At 37.2% G+C, this 11,235-nt stretch overlaps 1 protein-coding gene across 5 annotated transcripts in view; it reads left to right on the forward strand.

Moving 5' to 3' along the window:
- Positions 1-11,235, forward strand: part of BMPR1B (bone morphogenetic protein receptor type 1B) — a 398,993-nt gene that overhangs the window by 276,634 nt on the left and 111,124 nt on the right. The window lies entirely within an intron of this gene.

Raw genomic sequence — 11,235 nt, forward strand, 5'->3', positions numbered from 1 at the left:
TTTTATGGTAGCTCTAGTTTTAGTTTTTTGAGGAATATCTGAACTGTTTTCTGTAGTGGTTGTAGTAATTTACATTCCCACCAACAGTGTACGAGGGTTCCCTTTTCTCTACATCCTCGCCGGCATTTGTTATTGCCTTAGACACCCCAGTTTTGCTGCCCACGTTGTCAACCCTAGATCTGGATGCTGCCACTAAAACTGGTGCTGCTGTTGCCTTTCGAAAATCAATGTAGCTGCTGCTACTCCCACCACCAACAGTTAGCATGAATGACCTGAGGTTTTTTCTTGTTAGTTTCCTGTAAAGTCTGGGACGGGTACATATGATTTGGAGAATTTCAGTCCTGTACTCATGTCCTAGCTACAGAAGCTATGAAAGTGAGTATCTGACTTTTTCAGCTTCCGTGTTAGTGGAGTGCTACCTCCCAGCATTAGAAAATGCCCAACAAATAGGATGGGGGCAGGGCTTAAAGCTAAGTGGTTGCAAAGAATGGCTATATCCATGGAGCTGGGGGAGGTATTTGAACAGCTGTAGGAGAAATAGCAATATTTAGATTTGCATTGCCAGAGAGAAATATAAGGTAGTCATTCAGGAAAGTATTTTCCCTGGTAGATGAAATGATGTAAACCGAAGCCCTGATATTACTAGGGAACATCTTTGAGAAAAGAGGTTATTGGAAAGAATCATTATCACCTATACTTGTGTGAATGGAAAAGGAAAAGCACATGGATAGATAGTCCCTCATCATGAAAACCAAAGGATGAGCTTCTAGCAGATGACTAGTACGTTGTATTTGTTCAGTATTCTTTTAAATGAGTGAGGCTCTCAAGAAGGGAAGTACTCTTAAGAAAGGAAGCCCAGAGTTACGTAAGGATGAAAAGGATAAAGACTAAGAAAAGTACATTTGTTGACCTTTGAAAGAAGAAATTCATAAATATGGTAGGTAGAGAAACCAGAGGGCAAGCCAGGATTTGGAAGAAAAAAGTAATTGGTATGAGAATAATTGATGACATGAGGGGTCATATACTTTAGAAAGAGAGAGATAGGGCTTTACAAAGGAGAGAGTTTGAAAAAAGACTTCTTGAATACATATTACATAGTCGCTGTTTCAAGTATTGGGGGAACATAAGTGGACAAAGTGGAAAAAGAGCTATGCCTTGAGGGTTTTGTACTCAAGTGGGGCTGAGGGGGAGACAGTTAACAATAAACATAGTAAGCAAATTATGTAGTAGTTAGAAGGTGTTAAGTGCTATGGAGAAAAAAAGATAAAGCAGTGTAAGGAGGATTGAGAGTTTGGGAATGGGGTGGTTGTAGTAGTAAATAGAGTACTAGGGTACCTTTCAATGAGAAGGCAAGAATTGAGCCAAGATTTGAAGGAGTCAATGGAGGGACCTTTTAGATATTGAAGAGAAGAGCATTTTAGGCAGAAGAATCAGGAGACACAAAGCTCTGAGCTGGATCATGCCTTGTATGTTTGAGGAACAGGATGAAGAAGAGGGAGAAAAAGAGCCCAGTGAGGTAGCAATTGGAAGCCAGATCTTGTGGAGCATTGCCAGCTATCGAAAGGATTTTGCAAGGACATCATAAGCATCCGGTCTAGGATTGGCAACTCTCTTATATTTTCTGTAGCCTAGCCTGAGTTTGGTCTAAAGCTTCTCACACAATTCAGAAAGACATCAAGCTTTATTTCCATAGGCTATTTCTATTTGTACTCCCAGAAAGTGATCATCTAAAAACCAACACAAAGAGATAATGTTATGCAACCAATGTAGAGTGAGGCCAAATCCTCTATTGAAAAGGCAGAGGAAAAATTATGATGAATAATTTATGGTTCTTTTGCCTAACTTCATAAATATTTTTGGTTCAATTTGTCAATTTCTGATTATACACATACCATTTTAATAAAAAATTAAAAATACGTTTAAAGAAAATGTTTCTAAAATAGCAGTTACTCCTTTTGAATGTCCTTGCTTCTCTTTTTTTCTTCACACATCCTTTGTTAGAGGTGCTAATGAGATGTAGTGAGGACTCTGAAGTGCTTCCACTGTAAACTTTTGGGAGACCTCAGAGAGGAAATTATGGTGACAATTTAAATCACATTGGTGGTCTTAATGGATCTTAAATCATCTGGGTAAATACAGGCTTTACTCATTTTGGTTAAGGTTTAATTTGAATGTTTCATTTGGCATAAACCTTAGGATAACTCACTGCTTGACTAAATTTTTCACTTTTCAGCTGGGTGTTTGGCGGTACAGACATAACCACATAGAGTTCTGACTAACCGTAATAAGATGTGTAGAACAAGGTGATCGGATAAAGGAATGCCTCTGTAACCAAGGCTCTTATATTGACAAGAATAGTAATAGAATTTTATATTTTTCCATTTTTATTGTAGAGAATTGTCTTTGTGTCAGATGCGTCACTGGTTTTATCTGATATCGTGATCACTAAAGTTCGTCCTCTTTACCTCCATAACTTGAGTTTCTTACTTCTCTTATTTCGTGCACATTAAATATCTTATGCTTTTGCTGTAATGCTCTAGACAAGGCAGAGAATGTAGTATCTCCATCTTAAAGTTTAGGTTTCACTAAAGCTAAAGTCTGGTGTCTCTGTGCTGTGAAATTTTCTGATTAAATGAAGTTTGTACATGGGGTTCCTTTTACTTCTTCTTCTTCTTTTTTTTTTTTTTTACACAATCTACTTGTTTAAGCATCCAAACCAATCCCCAGTGTTCTGAAAGTTTTCCATGTGTAGAATCTGTTATGTTAGAAAGGCTTTAATGAGATTACGAAGAGCTGCTATTTCTCATAAAAAACAAATAAAGGCAGTAAGCAGGTGTGCCATGTTTCTAAGAGCAGGTAAGGGAAGATACGGAAATATGTGTGTGAGAGAGATGAAAAGGTTTAGCACAACCTTGTTGTCCAGCCCACAGCCTGTGCACCACATGCAGCCCATGCTGGCCATGAGGCTCAACACAAATTTGTAAACTTTCTTAAAACATTATGAGATTTTTTTTGCAATTTTTTTTTAGCTCATCAGTGTAGTGTGTAGTGTAGTGTATTTTCTATTTGGCCCAAGACAGTTCCCCCAGTATGGCCCTGGAAAACCAAAAGATTGGACACCCCTGATAGCATGTCATGACTCTGAACCAAAAATCATGGCATCATTGTTTCTTTTATTTGAAAATACTTTTATATGCACATAGATTTAAAATGCCACCTTAAATAAAAATTAACTTCCTGAAACCTTTATATTTCCTCTAGCATTAATTTTTGAAGGTTAGTAACAGCTAAGTCTACTACTAAATGTGTAGATCCATAGGACTGATATTTCGTAGCACTGTTGAGGTTTCTATGGAAAAACTGGTATGTGGTATACAAGAACAAAATTTTTCTCTACTATTAGTATCTTCTCTTCTAAGACACTTTTTTCATATGTAATTCTTATATTTAGATATTTTCCAAATAGTTGAAAACAGATTTTCTAGTAGCTATTTTCATATGGTGTATGAAGAAACAGCTTAAGCAAACATTCTTTAAGGGTTTAGATAAGAGTGATACTTTAAATCCTTTTGTGTTAAGTATAGTTTGTGTTGATATTATTACATCTATTTAAAATTTCATTTTCAATTGACTTATTTTATATCAGTTCAAGTTGGATTTACATAAATTTTATGCACAATTGACTTTAGGATGAAATAAGAGTTATAGCAATCCTTTTTAAGAAATTGGTTTTGATAGGAAACTGTTCAGCTTTTTATAAATGGCAAGTGGGTAATAGAGATTTTGATTTTCTGCTTAGGGATGCTTTAGCACTAATTTGGTAAAGAAGAAAATGTCCTTAGAATCTCTTTAAAATAGAGCTTCTGGCAAGTCAGGTTATTAGCTCAATGGTTTATGGTTTTTATAGTGTATAACTTTAACTTGTGGACTCCAGGAGTCGAAGTGTGAATAATTACAATGTCAGTGTGTATCTGTTGTTATCTAAAAATCAAACACAAACCCTTTATAAGTAGTTCCTTATAAGTGGGACAAACGAAATCTTCTAGAAAGTTCTCTTGGTGTGAAGAAAACAGCTTGTTTTGTTAAAACAAACTCAGACTCTTCCAGTGAGTGAAGGACTACATTACGTGGCTCTGGTAACTTTATTCATCCACTCGTGTGCCTTCTAAGCCTGCAGTGCTGCCTCGCTGTACCTCCTAAAGTACAGGCCTATGCAAGGAAGAAAAAACCCTTTCCTCAATTCCGTGGCACCTCACTCTCCTTAGTTGATTAGAAAGGTCTTTGAGAAAGTTATTAAGAATGTATATAAAATACTGCTTTATGTTAATGACAGTATATGTATTTGATGTACATTGGCACGATCATGGCTCCCTGCAGCCTTAACCTCCTGGGCCCAAGTGATCCTCCCACCTCAGCCTCCTGAGTAAATAGGAATACAGTCGTGCACCACCACACCTGGCTAATTTTTTTTGTTTTTAGTAGAGATAAGGTCTTCCTATGTTGCCCAGGTTGGTCTTGAACTTCTGGGCTCAAGCGATCCTCCTACTTCGGCCTCCCAAAGTGCTGGAATTACAGGTGTGAGCCACCACACGTGGTCCATAATTGTTTTTTAATAATAAACACTTTACACGCTTTAGAGGAGAGTTCCACCCCGCCATGGGTTGGAAACTCCAGACCTCTGAAGGCACTGCTGTTGCATGACACAGTGCTTATTGTTACCTCCTCTGAATCTACAGATTTGGAATTTAGAATATCTGACCCTCCTTTTTTGCTCCAGCCCTCAGAATTTCTGGTAGTCATGTTTGCTGAGTGAATCTTACCAGCCTCCTAGATTCTTGGAGTCCTCCATCCACTGAGTGGACTTTTTTTTTTTTTTGGCCCCAGATATTTCTTCTAGAACAAAAATATCTGGGTCCCTACCTAGTGAAGTATTGGTGTCTGATCCAATGAATTCTTAACCAGTTCTCAGGGCTTTTATCTTAGGCATACACAGTATTCTTATCTAAATTGGGAATGATATTTCCTCCCACACAGGTGGCAGTGAGGATTAAATGAAATAATCAGAGTGAGCATCCCTAATCCAAAATCTGAAATACTCCAAAATCCAAAACTTTTTTTTTTTTTTTGAGATGGAGTCTTGCTCTGTCGCCCAGGCTGTAGTGCAGTGGCGCGATCTCAATTCACTGCAAGCTCCGCCTCCCGGAGCTTCATGCCATTCTACTGCCTCAGCCTCCTGAGTAGCTGGGACCATAGGCGCCGGCCACCACGCCCGGCTAATTTTTTATATTTTTAGTAGAGACGGGGTTTCACTGTGTTAGCCAGGATGGTCTCGATCTCCTGACGTCGTGATCCACCCGCCTCAGCCTCCCAAAGTGCTGGGATTACAGGTGTGAGCCACCATGCCCAGCCAATCCAAAACTTTTTGAGTACCCACCTAATACCGTAAGTGGAAAATTCTACACCTGACACATTTTTATTGTATTAACGGTATGTCATAATTTTTACTGTTAGGTACCTACGTGTGAATAAGTGGGAGAAAATGATTGCTTATTGATAATGTACAAATTGAGAGTCAGAGATAATGGTGATGCCAAACAAACAGATTGTAAGAGTCGCTGACACAGTGACACCTTTGTTCTCTTATGGCTTGATGTATACAAACTTCATTTCATGCAAAAAAAATTTAAAATATTGTATAAAATTACCTTCAGACTATGTCTATAAGGTGCATGTGAAACATAAATGAATTTCATGTTTACCCTTGGGTCCCATCCCCAAGATATCTTATGTTTATGTAAAAATTCCAAAATGCAAAAATCTTTGAAATCCAAAGCAGTTCTGGTCCCAAGCATTTTAAATAAGGGATGCTTAAACCTGTATGTTAAGTACACACATAGTGCCTCACAAACAGTAAAAGATGGCCAAATAGTATGTATCATGATCATTATCATTGTTCTATCTGGAAATAACTACACTCGCCTTGTCTGGGTTTCTTGCTTTCCATCTCCTGCCAAGACATCTTCCTCTCATTCTGGTTCAGTTTCTTGCCTGAGATAGTCATATTTTTCAGGTGATGGTTTACTCTGTAATGATTAACATAAAGAATTACCTCACAGTTTATCTATCACCTAGTTCCCTGTTACTAGGGTGCAAGTCTGACCTCATGGTCTTTTAGTAGCATACCGCTAAAACCAAATAATAAACTAAAGATCCATGCAAGAATCATGCATATATAGAGGCAATCTGGAGGGTTTGTTGCTGTTGTTTTAATTAGCAAATTTACTAAGTTAATTTTCTTTGGTAGTTTAATCATGTAAGTTACCTTGAATTCTCTTCCTACTCTTTTAATGTTCATTGCCTTGTTGTCTCATGAATTGTTTTGTAAACCTTTGTGTCTAATCTTCTTATTTTGTGCACAGGCCATGCATATAATTATTATATTCATAACATGACATTAGCTTTTAAAAAGAATTTTGTGATCTCTAGGTAAATGATATTGTAGTAGATTTAAGGTATCATTCTATCATCAAATTCCATGAAGCATCTTTGTCTGATGGATTTGATTGTGCTGATGCTGAAATGATGCCCTCCAAGTATGGAGTGTTGCAATATTTTAAGAGAACACAGTTTGGGGCTTATTTTTTCTTTTTCGAAAGCTACCTCAAATTCCTGGAATGAGCTGTGGGGAGGGGCAACAATAAAACACAAACATTAGAAACCTGTATCAGAAGATATCATCATATCTACACTATAATATTGGGGCTCTTGCTAGTAATGACAGTATTTGTATTAGGTGAAAAATGGTTTGTGTTGTTGACTTGTCTTCAGTTTATTTAGCTATGCTCAATTTTGTGACAAATGTATGTCCTCTATTTTATAAATGGCTTAAAATATGTTTTGAGTATGATTGTTATAAAAGAAAATTTATATTTTTGGTTTTTGAAATATATACTTAATAAAATGTCTTCAGGAAAGAAAATAGGAATCTGCTAAAGCCATTGAGACCTGGTTTATAACAAAAGTTTTGAAATTTTAAAGCTGGAATGAAATCTGGTTGTCTCTTTATATTTGTATGCGAATTGTTTTTGTTGTCAGTGGTAACTATAGAGAATTTTTTTGAAACAGCACCCTTTTAATAACAATGGTCTCCCCAAATATATTGTGGCATAGCTTTAAACTTTATTAAGTCTGTCTTGGACTTCCCCTTCCTCTCCCTGAGTAAATGGAAGAAAAGTTTGGCAGGCTCCATGCTGTGCACTTGATTGATGCCCAGAACATCTGAAGGACTTTTGTGTCCTGCCTGCTCTCCATGAGTGCATAATGTGTGAATACTTAAAGAAGGTCAGCCCTTATCACATGTAATCTAGGCCTGAAAGCAGATCAACAGTGACAGTCATATCCCGTAAGTAAGAACACAAATCATCCTCTACATGCTTTAGACAAGTTGTGGGATATTTTTTCTCTCTTTTTACCCCTTCCCACTCATGGAGGACCTTGGCAGAGCAATGAAAGCAGAGAGAAGACGTGCTCAGAATAATGTGTCGCTCGTTCAAGGGAGAAAGGGATTGTTTATTTGTAATAATGTGATGGTCTTTCACTCTGCAGCTGAAGGGAGCTTTGGGTTGTTAATGACTAGTGATGTGGAATGCTGCAAATTAGAACGGGGTGGGGAGGCAGGAGGCAGCCTGAAAGAGGGCTGAAGTTGTGGTCTTTATAAACTCCAAAGTCAGGAAAAAAGTTTTTGTACTGTGGGCTCTATTGTTAATTCTTTTTTCTCATAGTGGAGTAGTTTTTTATGATAGTATGTAAGTGTTTAGTTAAAAGCCAGAATAATAAAACCAAATACCAGTGCAGTTCTGAGGGCACTTTTGTTTTTGGTACAACATGTATGAAAGTTTGAAAAACATTTTAGTGCAAAGCTCTTGGTAGGACCTAAAAGGCTGTAGCTTCCAATCAGAAGAAGGCAATAACTGTTGTTATTAATGCGCCTGTGTGTTGGAACAGAAGTTTAATTAAAAAGTAAATTTTATTCCAAACAGTATTAGCAGGGATGTTCACATGGTAAAGAAAATAACACTTACCTTATTGTTCTCATTAAGAATAACAAATATATTATTATGTTTTCTTAGATACAAAAGGAAAATATGTTTCATCTTATCTCCAAAACTTTATTAGTTTCCCTTGAAATATAATCAGCTGCAAGAAGTAGTAGCTGTCAGTTTGCACAATGGAAAGTAAGTAACCTGTGCTTACCTCCAGAAATGAAGACATTGCTTCCCATGCGTGTAGGATAAAATCAAAACTTCTAATTATGGGCTACAAGGCTCTTCCTAACCTCCCCAGTCTACTTTTCCAGCCTAATTCCCCTGCTCTCTAGGCATATCGAGCTTCTCGTGTTCTCTGCAAGCACTACTTTTTTTCTTACTCATAAATGTACTGTACTGCCTGTTCTCTTTGCTTAGGATTCCTTTGCCTTCCCTTCACCCAGTGAATTCCTGCTTATCTTTGAAGACCCAGTTCAAATGCCTCCCCCACGCAAGTCCAACCCTCACCCTCAGGCAGAATTAATCTTTGTTTATTCACTGTTTTTTCCATGTTTCCTCAGCATAGCAGGCAGTTACTGTACTGCATTGTCATTATTGGATTGTATGTTTGTCTTCACCCACTAGAGGATAAGCTTTGTCCTGAAGGCAGGTGCTGTCTCTTTTTAATGTTCTCACATCCATTCAGTAGACACGATCCCCCCAAATATAGCAAATAGTGAATGTTTTTTAGATAAAAACTGTATATAAACATAAGATCAGGAGATTTGGGGAGTTTCTGTGTGAAAATGAATCACAAATTGAAATTGGTAGCAAGGTAGTCTCAATTTAAAATTCTTCAGTATACTTCTACTCCAAATGCATGAATATTTAATGAATTAAATGAAAATGAATTGATTTGAATAAATATTTAGTTTTTCAGGTATAATTTGACTTTTTTTTTGAGGTGAGGTCTTGCTGTATTGCCCAGGCTAGTCTCGAACCCCTGGGCTCAATCAAGCAGCCCTCTTGCCTCACCCTCCCTAATAACTGGGACTATAGCCAAGTACAAACCACTGTGTCCGGCTTTAATTGAATTTTTAAAATCTTGACTTAAGAGATATTTTGTATCCTTGTTTTAATGATCACACTGTTTGTGACAGGAACAACTTGATAAATGTTACATTGTAGCCTGTTATATTAAAGAACATTATTTTTATTAGCAAAGCTTTTCATGTGAGAGGCAGGAGAGAGATTAGTGAGAGTTGTCAGGAAATTACTGACATTTTCTGATATTTTCCTATATTCTGGGCACTGTATTCAGTAGTCTATATTCCTTCATTTATTTAGTGCATATAATAATTTAACAGTTAGGTAATGAGCAAACAGAGAGTTTAAATAATCTGCCCCAGATTATACACATAGCACAAATAGGCCCTTTCTACTGTACAGCAAAGACTCTGTAAATCTAGAATGTGTGAATGTCATTAGTAAGAACTCTGCAAATGACATACAGTGATGACATATCCTACACATATTAGTAGTACTCTCCATAGTGCTCCTTTTTCCTTCCTCTGCCCTTCTGTCAGGTGTACATTTTCAAATGGAGACCTTTCTTTTAATCTTCTCTCAGAACTTTCTTTGAAGACTCCTTTGGTATATAAATTAACTTGCAAAATTAAGTTGTCTATCTCAGTAGAAGAAGAACGCCTCACATAAACCATTGTTATTCTCCTTTCTGATATTTCTTCTTGTAGGTAAAGATGTAATTGAAATAGAAGCTATTGGAGCAGTTAAGTGAACCTGTGATGAAAGCTGCACAAGCAGGTGTATAACCATTTGGCACATTGGTTCCTTCTCTGCAGTCAACTCTGTAGTTAGGAGATTTGGGAGTGAATGTTTAACTGCTATGAAACTCATTTTTTAAAATAAACTTTTTATTTTATAATTGATTTAGAAAATTTCCAAAGGTAATATAGAGTCCTCATATACCCTTCACCCAGTTTCCCCTGCTATTAACATTTGACCTTACTTTGGGGCTGTATATGTGTCACAGCTAAGAAAGGAACAATGGTATATTACCAGCAACCAAGCTCCAAACTTTATTCAGATTTGTTTCCTCTCTCCCTTTCCATAATGCCATTTTTTTCTGTTCAAGGATCCCATCTAGAAAACCACTTTGCACTTAGTCATCATGTCATCTTAGTCTCTGTTGGTTTTTAACTCTTTTTTTACACTTTCCCTGATAGTTCTAAGCAGTGATGATCAGATATTTTATTGAATATTTCTGAAATGGAGTTGGCCTGATGTATTTCTCATAGACTGGGGTGTTGAGGAGGTAGACCACAGAGGTGAAGTGCCATTCTCATCATATCAGGGGTACCTGCTATCAGCATGGCTTGTCTTCAGTCATGTTAACCTCAATCACCTGCCCAAGGGAGTGTTTGCCAGTTATTCCAGTGTAAAGTTATATTCCTTTTCATACTGTACTCCTTGGAAGCAAGTCACTAAGCACAGCTTAGAGTCAAGGGTGGGGTTGATTAAGCTCTGCTTCATGGAGCGAGACTATCTAAATATATAAATTTTTTGAATTCTTCTGAAAGGGAGATTTTTCCCATTCTACCATTGATTTACTTGGTTATCCAGTTACTAAATCTTTATTTTAAAAATAATTTCAACTTTTATTTTAGATTCAGAGGGCACACATGCAGGTTTGTTACATGGGCATATTGTGTGTTGCTGAGGTTTGGGGTACAATTGATCCAGTCACCCTGGTAGTGAGCATAGTACCCAGTAGTTTTTCAACCCTTGGGAGCCTGCGTGTCTCCTTCCCCACTCCAGTAGGCCCCAGTGTCTGTTGTTGCCATCTTTATGTCCATGTGTACCTAATGTTAAGTTCCCACTTTTAAGTGAGAACATGCAATAATAGGGATACATCTGTTCCTGTGTTAATCTGCTTAGGATAATGCCCTCCAGCTGCATCAATGTTGCTATGGTTTCATTCTTTTTTATTACACTGTAGTATTCCATGGTGTATATGTACCATATTTTCTTTATCCAGTCTACTGCTGATGTGTACCTCAGTTGATTTCATATCTTTTCTACTGTCAATAGTGCTGTGATGAACATATAAGTGCCCATGTCTTTTTGGTAGAATGATTTATTTTCTTTTGGATATATACCCAGTAATGGCTTTACTGGGTAGAATGGTAGT

This window comes from Pan paniscus, chromosome 3 (assembly GCF_029289425.2).
Source record: "Pan paniscus chromosome 3, NHGRI_mPanPan1-v2.0_pri, whole genome shotgun sequence".
Taxonomy (NCBI): Eukaryota; Metazoa; Chordata; class Mammalia; order Primates; family Hominidae; genus Pan; species Pan paniscus.